This window comes from Gambusia affinis, linkage group LG19, assembly GCF_019740435.1.
Source record: "Gambusia affinis linkage group LG19, SWU_Gaff_1.0, whole genome shotgun sequence".
Taxonomy (NCBI): domain Eukaryota; kingdom Metazoa; phylum Chordata; class Actinopteri; order Cyprinodontiformes; family Poeciliidae; genus Gambusia; species Gambusia affinis.
This window is the reverse complement of record NC_057886.1, coordinates 4,497,527-4,512,280: the sequence shown is the minus strand read 5'-3', so window position 1 is coordinate 4,512,280 and position 14,754 is coordinate 4,497,527. Positions and strand designations below refer to the sequence as shown.

Sequence of the window (14,754 nt, the reverse complement as noted above, 5' to 3'; positions counted from 1 at the left end):
TAACATCCCGCAGCTGCTGAGTGACAATTCAACGGCAGCGAGCATCATTGTGAAAGCAGCTAAGTTTCTACGACTGTTTTGATTACTCAGTGTTAGTCACCAGCGGCATTAAGGCCCCGTGTGCCAAGTGTTCACGCTGGCACAGAGGGGCCCAGTGAGACCGAGGTCCATCAATCGCTTGCGGTTCCCTGCGGTCCAGCTGGGAGAAGTGTGGGACTGGCTGCCCCGTTGTTGGACCTTGTTATGCCGCGGTTGGTGACATCAGCCCTTTGTGGAGTCTGTCATTAAAGGGTGATAAATATCCTGAGTGTGTGCTTGAGAGGGACAGATGAAGCAGCGGGGAGAAAAAGCTCCCAGAGGCCCCTAATAGGAGGTCTGTGTGGGGGTGGAGAGGGGCTGCTGGGGAAAGTACCTGACCACAAATCAGTAATACGGTCACACTGAGAGAAGCTGGCACAAAAATAGGAGAAATAAAAGTCAAACTGCACAGCCTGTGGTCTGCTCAATGAGGTTTTAAGCACTTTCCATTACGGGTCGCTCGCTCCCCCCAGAAAACTGCTGTAAAAACTCCTGCATTCGAGCCGCGTCATCACTTTACGAGTGATGACGCGGCAGCATGTTGTTGTGGCGCGAGACGCAGCGGGTGAGTTCTGAACTCCTCGCGCATGCACCCGTTGACTCACCCCCGTTCGACCCGCAAAACACAAAAACAGTGATAAACACCTGCAAGAACGAACCTGAGTGGCGAAGGGCGTGAGTGAGCAGGCGGGGGTTCAAGTCGTTGCACGCTTCTTCTTTTTGTTGTTGTTGTTGTTGTTGTTTTGTTTGTTGTTTTATTTTGTTTGCTTCTTTACCGGCTTTTTATCTGCTCAGGTTTCGAAGCGACGGCATGTCGGGGTCACAGCCGGCACAGAGAGCTGTGACCCCGACCGCAGGGCCGTGTCAAAGGGGGCCGTTGAGATTCGCCGTGGAGGTATTCCAGCTCCGCCGTTTGATGCCGACAGCTGGTAGAAAAGAAAAAGTGATGAGTCACCAAACTTCCCAAAATCCCCCCTCCCTCCTCCACCTTCCTGGCTTACTGGAAATTGAATGCTGTGTTGTTGTTGTTTTTTTTTACCCCCTCACCCCCACCCTCTCCCACTCCACTCCTGTCGTAGACGTTCATCTTCTTGACAGGCTGCAGGGTCAGGGCCAGGGTCAATGTTTGTCTCAGGGTTCGTTTCATCGGCCGAGCTGCCGAACGGGACTAATTATGTCAGTCAGACATTTGGACTTCTATAAGCCTTGGTGGGGAAAGAGGAGGGAGAGGGTGTAAATTAATGGGAAATTGCTTGTGCAACAGATGAACATTTGTTGTGCGGCATAAATAAGACGATGAAGATATCAGTGATTTATACTGGTCTGGTTGAGATTAGTTCATTGGAGATTGATTGAAAACACCTCTTCCGATTATCTCACTTAAAGGGGCAGTAGTGTGTAAAATGTAAATAATGTTGTTCCCTCATCAAAAACATACATGGAGTGACGTTTTGGGTCTTTCATGCATGTTTGAGAAATCCACTAATCTCCCGTGACAGCCATTCAGCTGTGCAGAACGCCCGGTTGGACCTAGCCCCGCCTCTCAGAGCAGCCCTGCTCTCCCTGACTCGGCTCCTTCAGACTAGCCAACAGATATTGGCAAACACCTGGTGGACCTGAACATTAGCTGAAGCTCATTATACGAGCTGCTTCTCAGTGCAACGCTGGTAAAATCGTTACCTGACCTTTGGAAATCCCCCACACCAAACACAAAGTGGGTCACAGTGCCTAGAAAGCAAACCTGCCTGCTGTGGATCCCTGGCCGTTTGCCAAATATGTCCTCCTCCGTATTTACCGGATTGTTTATCTGCTTTTTGCCTGCGTCCTCTGAAGGCAGCAAAGAAATTGAAGGTGGTAAAATGTGCTATGTTCCAGCAGCATTACAGAGGTTTGTGTAAAGCATCGCCCAAACTTTATGTGGGCCAACGTAGCATAACTGTGCACAGTAATTCACTTTCAGTAACATCCCAGAAGCAACACTGGGACTGGTTTTTAATTGCAAGCCTGAAGATTGTGACACAAGTGCTGCTTGTGGTTGTAGTAACATTATGTATGGAATTCAAGTGGTGCCAAAAATAGTTGGGTTAGTTAGTTGTGTTTAGTACTGAAGACCATTTTATCGTGTGAAAATTTGGACTCCAGTTAAAAACTCGGTATGTTGTACATCACAGCCAGGTGGAATCAGGACGACAGCCGACTCAACCTGCAGACTAACTCTGCAGCTGAGATCGCGAGTGAGACCATCCTGCTTTTCAGCACTTTAGCTGGGAGCGAATCCGCGCCCGACCCCCCGCGCAGAAGGAGTTGAAAGGTCATGAGAGTCGCCGCTTCAACGAGGCTCTAATCCTCCATGACAGCGCCGTTTTCAAGCGCCCCTTGAACACAACCTTTCATCCCCTCTCCTGTAATTATCTCCCAAAACCACAGCTGCTGTCGCTCTTTGTGGAGACAAATGTGTGACAAGCGCATACCTTTTTTTTTTTCTTTTTTTTAATCTTTTTTCTTTACTGTGTTCACCTAGCGATAGCGTCAACACTTCAGAGGACTTCTCGGAGAACTTCTCCTGGCTGCACAGATCACAGACTCTGAAGTTGGAGTTCGCCCTGGATGACGGATGTGGAAGAAGTGAGACATCCTGTGGGGTCAGCAGCTTTGTCCCACTGAAGTCATCGGCTCGTCTGTGTCTGTGTTTGATTGTTTGGAGGCAGTTGCTGCCCCCGCATCCACCTCGCTTTCTTTGAGGGCTTGTCTGATGGGATCAGCTTCAATTCTCTCAAACTTTGTGCTGATTGTGCAAATTAAGAGTGAGATACAGCCATCCAATGAGGAGGTCACTTTTATTCCATGCTAAATGCGATGTCACATATCCACATTTAAATATTTCCTTACTGGGTTTTTTTGTTTTGTTTTTGTCATTAAAATGTGTCGCTAACACAATTCAAATATTTGAATTTATGCCTACAAACATTTCAGATTTAGCATAATAGAAAAGGGAATAACTTCTGTTTCTATTACAAATAGGCACAACATTTTGTCAATATTTTGCTGATGTGTATGTAAAAACGTATTTTCATTAAATCAGAAGTGCAATTAAGATCACTCATAAATAAGTTTGTCCTCACGATGTTATAAGAAACATGCCTCACTCAGGAATACTTTCTGTTTTCTTCTTTGTGGTTTGCGCCAGTGGCAACAGTGGATGTCATTCATATTCCAATTATTACTACGGAGTATGAGGGTCATTGTAAATAGAGTACAAGAAGTAACTTTCTGCCCAAAAACTCAAAACTTTCTGAGTTTGAAACATCGAAAATTTATTGCAGAAATGTTTTTACAAATTCTTTTCTTAACATTTCTAAACAACTTCTGAGCTTCAAAAGTTGAAGATTTTTGACTTTTCAAACTCGCTGATGCGCCGATCCACTTTTTTCACTGCCGATATCAATACAGATGTCTGAGGTTTAGTATCGGCTGATACCGATCCGATATGGAGAAGAAGCGCTGAATTCACTTAAATTCATAAATGTACTGAAATGCAAATTTATTTAACACTGCGTCAGTACAGCACATTTAAATACACCAATAGATTCACAAGCTCTGTCAAGTATGTAAAAACAACTTCATGTTGTTCTGCCTGTGCAATTAGGAGTAGAACAATCAAAGTAAAATAAATAATTTTGAAAAAATGACCTATTCGGTGAAATATGTAAAAACAAACCTTCTTTCAAATGATTCGGAAAGTGAACCTAGACATTCTACATGTCAAATAAATAATAAAGAATGACGTCGCTCAGCATTGAATAAGGTCGAATAGATGTGCCCTTACGAATACCCGATCTGGAATATTTTTACATTTTTTTTCCCCCAGATACAGGTATTAATATTGGATCACTAGTTGTGGAAAATTCAAGAGTTGTAAATACTTTGTTTTTAAGCACTCTGTGTGTCTCTGTGAAATTTCTGCTGAGTTGGTCTAAATGAACACATTTAGACAAAAGCCTCCCTTCGGTCTCTGTTTCCCATCAGCCCGTCCGCTCTCCCCTCTGTGCTGTGATAAGGGCTCACAGCGGGCCGCTCACTGCGAGGCCAGATGTAGGAGTGTTGATTGCGGCGGACAGGTCCAGTAAACACTGCCCGCGTGATGCTGAGTCAAGCAAACTGTCACTCGGCATAAAGGGTCAGGGCTTCGCTTGTTGACAGCCCACTGTGCGCCCTCAGAAGCCCGGCTGTGTAATTAAGGCCGATAGGGATGGGCGCCAATTAAAAGCGGGCTGGCAGCAGAGCGACGAGACTGAAGCGCTCGGCTGTGTTTGCGCTGAGCGGATGGGGAAAGTTGTGCAAGGCTTGAAAGGTGTGGCTCACATTTCTTGGCACATGTTGCCTAGAAAGGACCTGGACTCACACACCCATCAAACGGTCAAGATATTTGTGGCTTTACAGCTAGAAGGAATAGGCAATGCGGTGCCGGGACGCTGGCTGGAGCGTTTCTCACTCCTAAACCACGTCCATAAGAAGCTGTTGGGAATGTTCTCACGATATGCTGGACTTTTGCCTCATTCCTTCTGACAGAACCGGTGGAGCTGAGTTTGCTCACACACCTTCTCAGGTCTGGCAACTAACTTTCAATGAGAGACTGAGAGACTTTTTGATGGCAACTCCAAGACATTGAGCTGAGTTTGTCCAAGAATTAACTTCCTGGCTGATGATTTCAGATACCTCTTTAATATTTTCACACAATCTTCTTTTCTTATGATGCCATCAATTTTAGGAAGTGGAGCAAACCCTCCTGCACATAAAGGGGCAGTATTATGTGTTTTCAGCAACATATTGACATTTTATAGCTCAATCAATTAACTGTTACCTTTAGCTGTTACAAAAATGTTGTAAATGTCAAATATGACTTAAAAGTAACTTAAACCCTTGAAATTGGGCCTCTGTCTCTTTAAGAAGCTCCTGCTCTGTCTGAAACTCCGCCTTCAGGAAGTCGTCACAACATGGGTCTTCTGTTAAACCTTCAACGATTTAACCAGCCTTGCACTGAGAATAGCTTATAGCTTAATGCTCATAACGAGCTCAGCAGATCGCTCAGTTCCACCAGGTGTTCACTAATTGCTGCTGGCTAGTCTGAAGGAGCTGAGTGAGGAAGGGCTGCTATGTAAGGCTGAAAGCTCAGAAACTGCAGCTAATGTCGCTTTTGGAGTGATGGCTTCTTCCTTGCTGAATGGCTTTTCAGGAGTTTGTCTACGGTTGCTAGCTCTTAGCTTTTGGACCAGCATTTGGAGATCGGACCCAAAGATGAGCTGGACCTGATTTCTTTTCCCATGATGCCACGCAAAAATGTTTGAGGTATGCCGTCTAAAAATAGATCCACCTTTGTGTGTAGTGAACTCTAACTTTGTAAATGACTCTTTTTAGAAGCTTGCAAAGCCATGACGTCATCATCCAGGCTGTCTAAAGACTTACACTTTTAGTGTGTGTACTTAGTGTGTGTAAACTGTTGGGTCTAGAGGTAGAACAAAACCTCTCTTTTATTACTTTGGCGTTTAGCAAATGGCAGAATAATTAGAACCGATAGAAGTAGTTTTGATAAATCTTGGCGATAAAGAGGAGGAAAAGTGGACAATGAAAAAGGTAATATTTCATTTTACATGTGAACATTTTGGTTTCAATCGCTCTGACAGTTAAGTATACGCACATTTGACACGCACACAAAGCGGGAACCGCATCTCTCTTCGTCTTTGTTTCTTGCTTCGACTGCCGGCTTTGCAGGGAAAACAGAACCTCCTGCAGGCCCGGTCTTGCAAAAAAAAATAAAATAAAATGTCCCACACCCTGTCATTTTTCAGCCCTGCCTGTTAACCTGCAGGACCAGGTCACTGGGTTCTGCACATGCAGCGTGCTTACAGGACATACTGTAGCATACCGAAAGCAGAGTGCGGGCCTGTGTGTGCACTCAATTTAAAAAAAGAAAAAAAAAAAACAAGCACACAAGGTGGAGGTTATAAATCCACCTGACTGGCTGCTCTTGGCTATTGTTCGTGCTGACAGTGGGTGTGTGTGTGTGCAAGGTGCGTTTGTGAACATGTGCTGGGCGGAGCGGCCTTAACCGTGCTCCTCCAACCTCTTATTAGCCCTCAGCGGTAATTATTGGATTCATAGCCACTAAGTGACACTGTGTTCGAGAGCCTTTTAGCCTCTCTTTAAGAGTTTATATCAGCAGGTGTTGCCTAACACACACCTGATGACAGCCATCCGATCAGCTCACCTTTGTGGCCGTAAGATAAACAAACACACACTTGCATTCATCAAAGTGTCTCTAAGCAAGGATTCGCATGCAAAGGTGAGAAGCAAATGCCGTTTGCTTTTCACATTGTGTTTTTATCTTTTATTATTATTTATTTTCTTGCGCTAAATCCTATATTTGGTCCTGTGTTTAATTCTCTGCAGCACCACAAACAGCAGCTGTCAGATTTCACAGAAAACTTGTTTGTTTTTGTTTTGTTTTAGTTTTTTTTTCCTCACCCATCCATCTTTTTTTTTTCTTCTTTAATAGGTGTAATCTTGAAACATGCTGACTCTGTAAACAGTAGCCACGTTGCTGGTGTGCTTGTGGTTTGACCCTGAGTGAAAATGACAGCTTTAAGTTAAAGTTTGACAAGCAAGTGGGACTCAAACCTTCATGGTCTGCAGAGTCTCTTTTCCTGCTCACGTCCCGTCACCATGGCGACCAACTCTTTGACTGAAGGTTTGTAATAACTTTAGCTTAAAAAAAATTATAAGGAACCAACAGATGTTTCGATTAAAATTAAAAGTTTTGCTTTTTTTCAGATAATTATTATTTCATTTTACACAAATATCAACATCCCAAATGTATCCATCCACTGTAGAAATAGAAATATAACGACAGCAAACTTCCTATAGATATTTATCTTTTTCTTTCCTGAGGGCTAAAATGGCTTTTTGGTTTGCAAAGGTCTAGTCAAACCTTCACCACAGCATCAAGGAGTAGAGTTTTGCAACAGACTCGTCGTTTTGCTGTCTGGACAGAGACATCCGGCTAGATTCGGAAAAGTTGCTATGGAGATAATCAAAAACAAAAACACGGCAGCAGGTGTGTTTACTGCGCGGCTTAAGGTCCGTTCACCGATTTGTCCATTCATGCCTATATTTGAAGCGACATTTTGTCCCTTTACTTTTGGTTTTACAAATTATGGAGCTAAATGCTGAAAGAAATGCTTAGATGTCCAGGAGGGGGAAAAAATGAGATCATTAGCCAGATCAAACAAAGGGGAGTCGTGCTGGAAGACAACATTTATTAGTCAAATCGCTCCATTTTATTACAGTAAACAACAAGCAGAATTGAGACAATTACAAAAATTAATTACATTATTAATAAAGTTGCTGAAAATTTTTTTTGGTATGAAGCATGATGTCAAGCTGCACCTGTGAATTATTATGATATTTTAATGAACAAACATGAGTGGCAAGTAGCTGCTCTAGCACAAGCTTATCTAACAACTGTTCTCCCCAGCCTCCTCATTTAATCTGACTACACTTATCCTGCTGAATCAGCCCCCACTCCACAACATCCACAATCCTCCATACATCATCAGAGGCCACCCAGGACTTTGTAGAGGGGCGGCGGGAGTGAAAGAAGAAAAACAACAACAAAAACAACAACAAAAGAACGATTAATTTTATGCCGCTGTAAGTGTTTTCACATAGCCGCTGTGAAAGTTAAAAGCATCTCCTTAAAGGATAAACACACTGAAATTTGTGGCTTCCTTAATTCAACTCCTGATGACACATCCATGACAAGCTGTTTGCCTCTAAATGTCTTGACAGCTCCAGCAATTTAAGTCAATCAATTTGGGGGAGAAAAAAAAGTACAGACAAATGCTGTGCTTTAAAGAACCTTTCTGGAAAAACTGTTACCAAGTCATTTTCTAGCCACAAGTGCTTGCTAAAATTCTGCCTCGAAAACAAAACAACGGACTGTAAACGTATATTTTAAGGGTAAAGTTTCTGACTTAAGGTTTTAATCTATTAAGGAATGTCAAAAAGGTGAATTCGGGAACACTGAACTGCAAATTGGCGAGGATCCATTGTACTAAAAATTAATTTATCTACAAAAATAAACAACTGTTGGAAGATGTGTGGTTGAGAAAGATTTGAACTATAGCTTAAGTGAGTTTAGCATCTGTGCTAAACTAGCGCATTAGATGAAAGTAAACAGTTTGATTAGAAATTAGCTTTGTTCTCTTTAAGAGTTTTTTGTGCTTGTTTTGCCAGGTTAGCATGGCTAAAATACTCCCAATTGAAGTTCGCATGGCTAACGTAACTCCAAATTGAAGTTAGCATGGCTAACGTAACTCCCAATTGAGGTTAGCATGGCTAATGTAACTCCCAATAGAAGTTATCCTGGCTAACGTAACTCCCATTTGAGTTTAGTATAGTTAACCTACTGCCATGTTAACCTGCCATGGTAGTAGGTTACCAAAGCTAACTTCAGTTGAGAATCAAAAAACGAACTAACTGGTTTAGCATTAGCATGCCTAACCTATTGCAACAATTATTTATCCAAGTCTACAATTGAACACGCATCAGATCACTGGTTGGTAATGATAACAAGATGAAAGGCCATTTTCTTGAGATTCCTACTGTGACCTTGAGAAAAGAAGAAAGATGTTCAGTGTGTCTGGTAAAGCTGTCAGCTATGGCTCACTCCCATATCACTGCAAAGCCCAGTAGTTTTTTCAACTGGAGACAGATACACACAACATCTACACAGTGTGCCTTGGCATGTTGTGTATGAAAGTTGCTAACCCAACGAAAATCAAGCTGGTAACGTTGTGCAAAGGAAAGGTTAGTGGAGTTCCTATCAAAGCTTTTGGCCATCCCCCTGCCTGTCCAAAATTCTTGAACTCTTTTTTTCAAGATGGAGCCCAAAAAGATAGTTCTGGAACCACAAGGCTGTGCTAAGGCAAGCAGGTAAAATGCACCCACTTAAAAACAATGTAAACAGGTTCTCCATTTTTATTAATGAAATTCTATCAGGCTCTTTTATCTGCTGTGCCTATTTTTGAATCTCCAGAACCTCTAATGTCTTACAGGGCATCGTCTTTTTACCAGTTTGTTGGCATTGGAGCCAAGCCTCGCGTTCCCCAGAGGACTTGTACACCTGATACACTCCAGGGGACTTGCCCTATCACAAGAACACATTGAGGGACTCTCCCTGAGCAGAAGCATTTGTCACCCGTCTGCTGTGACTCACTTGTGCTGGCCATGTGCTGCCTGTTATGGTGAGTTAGACAGAGAGAGAGAAAAAGAGAGAGAGAGGGGTGAGGTCCTGAAACAGAAAGCGATACCGAGAGAGGGGTCTATCAATAACACTAACAGAGGAGGTAAACTGAAACCTGGAGTGAGAGTGAGAACACACTGATTTTTTATTATTATTATTATTTTTTACAAACTGTTAACGCGTGGAGTCTGCTGACACAACACAGCTGATCTCTCCTCCTGGCCTCTTGTGGGCATCCAGGTTATTAGGCGTTGCTCATGTTGTAGCTCTAGAGGCGCAGACACAACAACTGGGAGTCACAAAGCGGCTAACTGGTCGCACGTTCCTACTCTAACGTTATCCGTCATGTCTAACGCGAGTGAGACTCCAGAACTGTATTTTTTCTTTTTTTTTTTACAAAGTAAACACCCTGTTAATGGATTAACAGCCAAGTCGCTGTTTGCATGCGCGGAATACTAAACGTACACTCCCTGCCAGGTTAGCAAGAGGCACGGCTGTCACTGGAGATATAAATCTTTGGTTTGAGTGGGAGGACGAACACAGCTGATAAAGCAGGAATGGTCGTAAATCTCCCATGTTTTTTTCTTCTTTCTTTTTCTGCGTCTTGTTTTGCATGTTCAAACAGAGCGTAGTTGCAGGCGTGACCTCATGTCTGGAAAAGGAGCTCTAGAGTCAGACTGCTGGGTGTTTCTCACCTCCAGCTGCGTGCCCTTGCTTATTTTTGCGGTCTGTCCATCTCTGTTCTGTGGTTTGTTGTTTTTCCTTTTTTTTTTCTCCCAGTGACACCTGGGAAAGCTGTAGGGGAAACAAATTGCATGCCAACACATTCCAGCTCCAAGTGCCTGGAATCAGCCATGCTGAACAATGGTCTAAGGCTGAGCTGAGGAGCCCGATCAGGCCGTAAGGATCTGCAAAAACACGTTAGGGGTCATGTGACCCACTACACCAATAATGCCTTTAGTATAAGTTGTACTGTATCTTAAAAAGCCTTCAGGAGTTTGCTTATATTTAACAATGTTTTTATGGTTCGCAAACAGGTGCTTCTGGATACACAGCTGAACATACTTTAAAATGAAATTTTCCAAATACAGTAACATAAGTGTTTGTTCGCACATTTAACGAAGAAAATAATGTAAAATTTATGGGAATTTTGTCTTTTAAAGTGCATTTTTTAACCATCTGTTTACAGATATCTGCAGAGTGTGCATTTATCTGCAACCAATTAAGATATAATTGCAATAGCATCATCTCAAACTTCATCCTTGAATTTGAATACATTTCCTGAGCAAAAATTTTATGTTTGACTGGGTTTATACAGAATATGACGACACAGAGGGTTATCTGGGGGAAGACCCAATTTATCCTGCAACCACACACACAGGGAAGGAAGGTAATAGAGATAAACAAACACTCCGAAGCTCAGAACTAGTAGGAAAGAGTGACCATCAGGGGTCACCAAAACTCTGTAATTATTAGACATTTTCTGCAAGCCAACTGAGGGTCTGCATGATGCAGAGCTGGCTTTGTCGCTGTTCTGCTAATGTAAAAAAACAAAAAACAAAACGCTTCAATTTAGCGTGCAAAATGTAAAAGTTTTGGAATTGGAGTGTTTCCATTAAGCGAATGTATTTTCGAAATGTCAAATATTGCAAATATATGATCAGCGGAAACGCAGCTACTGTTGCCTTGCAGTACGAAGGTTCTCTCCGGAAACCCATGTGTTGGAACTAGAAAAGAGTGGACTTAACGAACCACCAAAGTCCCCTCAACAACCATTAGACACTTTATAAATGGCAACCAGCAATTTGTGGTTGATGCCAAAAAATCCTTTCTGTCTCAACAACACAAGTGTAAATATGTGGAGTTTTCTGGCGCTCCATGTTCCAAGAACGTTTTCCACAACACAGTCATCGTAGGTTTGACTTCAAGTCCAAGTTTATTTGCTGCAACGCCTCAATTTCCTGTCATGTTATTGAGCAATAAAAGTCACAAGAGCCACTCAAACACAGAAAAAAATACCCAGGGGCTCCTAAATGTTCCTGGGGCTGTAACCAGGAGCTTTGGTCAGATGAGACTAATGAGGCTGAACTTTAAGGCAACCGTTGCTCTGCGTGGGTTTGGTGTGAAACTAAATATGAATATTTTGGAAAGCACCACTTTTAAGCACGGTGGAGAATCTGTGATGCCGCCAGCATTTCCATCTCAAGGGTTGATGGAACTTTGATAAAGTTCAGGGTATCGTAAGATTTTACTCTACCGGTAAACTGAGGATGGGTCACTGTTGGGGTCAGTTAGCCGGATATTGATCCATCACCTGCGTTCAAAATCCTCAGAGAAATCGATTAACAGACACAAAAGCCACGTTTTTTACATTTAGAGGCTGTTGTTCCTACTCAGCAGACGAATGTAAAAGCATCCTGCTGGGAGAACGTTGATACGATATCATTAATCGTATCGTGATACATTTCTTATCATGATAAAAATTCTGATTTGTTGTTGTCACGATTAATTCCAATTAGTGTTGTTTAAATCCCCGAGATTATCTTCACTATTTTCTCTGATGTTTAATCAATAATCGTCAATAAATATCAATGAATTTGAAAATGTGATAAAATACAGATAGTGTGAATAGATTAGTGATAAAAATCACACTTCTCTATGTTATTCAAGTCTTGTGTTTGCCAGGCTATTGTTGTCTTGCCATGTAGTCTCAAATACAGTAACCTACCAATAATAGTTCTTATCGTCATCTTTACCGTTATCACAACAGTATCACTAAATATCTTGATAAAACTTTAAGTTTTTATCAAGATAAAACACTCATTCTACACACTCAGAGATATTTGTTTATCTCTTAAACAAGTGGCTTAGATGTCATTATTATGATGTGAAAAACGTGGATTCTTTGCAGCTTGCTCTTAATTTTTTATTTATTTTTGTTTTTTAGAAGAAGAAGAAGAAAAGCGGAACATCCCAATTTTTTCCCCCACACTACAAAACCGCAAACTTCGAAATAAGAAATAATTGCTCAATCTTAGCTGCTGGCCCTGCTACCTCCACCCTTCTGGTTCCCCCCCAGAGGGAAGCAAGTGCGTCAGAGAGGGGTTGGAAAAGAGGAGAAGTGCAGCTTTTCGACTTTCAGGAAGGAAACGCATCTGGAGAATAAGGAAAGAGAGAACTGGTGAAAAGAGGAATTAGACCGGAGGAAGGCCAAAAATAGTGAGCCTCTGCCTTGCCAGTGCCCCTCCCACACCTCCCGCCACTTAAGACTTAGTCAGCCTTGACCTACTCCTTAGTGGGAGACTAAGTTCTCCACTGCACCCCTCCACCCCCATCTGGAAACATGAACCTCACTTCCTTCAGGGTGCAACTTGAGAACCATCACTCTTTTGAAACTGCTCTTTCTGGACCCCACTATCATGTGTGTGTGTGTGTGTGTGTGTGTGAGAGACTCAGGATGAAACATGTCGTTGGCTGAAAATAACCAAACATGTACGAACAATAAAACCAATTCAAAGAATTTTGGGGCATTTTCAGCGCACCAAACCCAGAGAGACAGACTGAAGACACTGCAACCGGATCCGGTGAAAGACATCGGGTAAACGTTTGCATTCCTCGGGTTACAGAACCTTCAGGAAAAACAGGAACTCCAGCCACACAAATATGGTAAAGCCAGATCTGAGGCCACAAACTGACCCGACCGGTTTGGATGGCGAAGGACAGGAAGCGGGATCGACAGTTCACCTCGCGCAGGTGTTCACAGCACACGGTGGACTCGGCGCAAACTTGCGGTTTTTGGGTCTGGCAGAGCAAACAGGAAAGACGTGGGCAGAGTTTCAACGCGATTGGCTACTGCAGTTTGATTTGTGACAGGAACTTAAGACTGCAGGAAGGAGGCAGGAGTGGACGGTGAGATAGAGAGACCGGAGTGGAAAGGGTGTACGTGTGGAACGGCACGTTGGTATTACAGGAGGGGAGGATTCTGACAGAAACCTGTGAAAAGTCTGCTGCACTGGAAATCACAAAGTGTTGTGAAACAGTCAGGAATTTCAAAATGAAAACATTTTAATAATGCTTAAAGCAACCCGAGACGTTGTTTATCTATAACACACGGCCCCTTGCAAAACCCACAAGCTTTAATACGTGTTTCATCAGAACTTTCTGGAATAGACCCACACAATGGAGCAGAAGAGAGTGAAGTGGACGGAAAATGTTTTCCAAACAAAAAAAATTGTGTGTTAGATGTGTATTCAGAGTCCTAATTCTGATAATCCCACAATAAAATAAGAGTGGCTAATTAGCATGTGGCCTTCACCAGAGTGTTATCAAACCTCACTGTGAATCCAGCCTCAAACAGCATCATGAAGACCGAGGGACACACAGGACAGGTGGGGGTAGCATCATGCTGCGGGGATCATTTCTCCAGCATGGATGGGAAAGCAGATGCAGTTAAACGCCCAAGTGGGAAATCGAAAATGTCATGTTTGGTTAAAAAAAAACAAAAAACTGCATATCATCCTGAATGTGACAGACAGACAGACAAATAGATAGCGGTTGTGCAACATGCAGCTGTATAGACCCACTGTCGACTAGAGCCATCCAGTGGTGCTTTAAGGGAATTAAAAAACATGAAACGAATTAAACACTTCGGATTTGGCAATAAGTACTGAAAATGGTATCTGAAAATGAAAAGAATACGTTTTTGTCTTTTAAGAACATACATCCCCATCTCAACCAGATTTCATTGAAATTTCGTTTTTGCTGACTGAATAGAAATGTGATCGTTTTTTCAACTACATTTCTATAGTGTAGCCATTTACTGTAGTGGATTGTATTATCCTAAACGTGTATTAAATTTTATTTAGGGGCCTAAATTTTATTTAGTAAAGTAGCCAGTAATTTTACTCAAGAGTAGCGATAGGCTACTTCATCATGATAGTACTCAAGTAAAAATAAAATGTGCAGTGCCAGTACAGTAAAACTATTTTTAGTAAAGTGATTGTTATTGAGTAAATATCATGAGTTACTACCGATCTCTTGTTGTAAATAAAGACAAAATGTAGAAAGGTTCAGGGGTGTGAATACATTTTTAAACTAGAGTAAACCCGAAAGGTCTTCCTGAAAGCTCCTATTTATTTTTATTTTTCATTAGTTATTTTTTTATGTATATATTTCACTTGACAAAATCTCGGTTAAATACACAGGTAACAATAAGATATGATAACGTTTAAATCCAACTCATTTTCAGTGCGTTCAACCCTGATTGAACCGACGCCATTACTCTCAAATTACCATCATTTACTGTGACCAGACACGCTGACCCCGAAGCACAAGCCGTTTCCATGGTAACGGTCCTCATACGGAAGCTCGTGTGG

At 42.3% G+C, this 14,754-nt stretch overlaps 1 long non-coding RNA gene across 1 annotated transcript; it reads left to right on the top strand.

Annotated features, from left to right (window-relative positions):
• Window positions 1-477: 477 nt before the first annotated feature.
• Window positions 478-2,621, top strand: LOC122822084. Its single transcript, XR_006369101.1, has 3 exons — window positions 478-643; window positions 874-973; window positions 2,600-2,621. It is a non-coding gene; the product is annotated as an uncharacterized LOC122822084 (long non-coding RNA).
• Window positions 2,622-14,754: the final 12,133 nt, after the last annotated feature.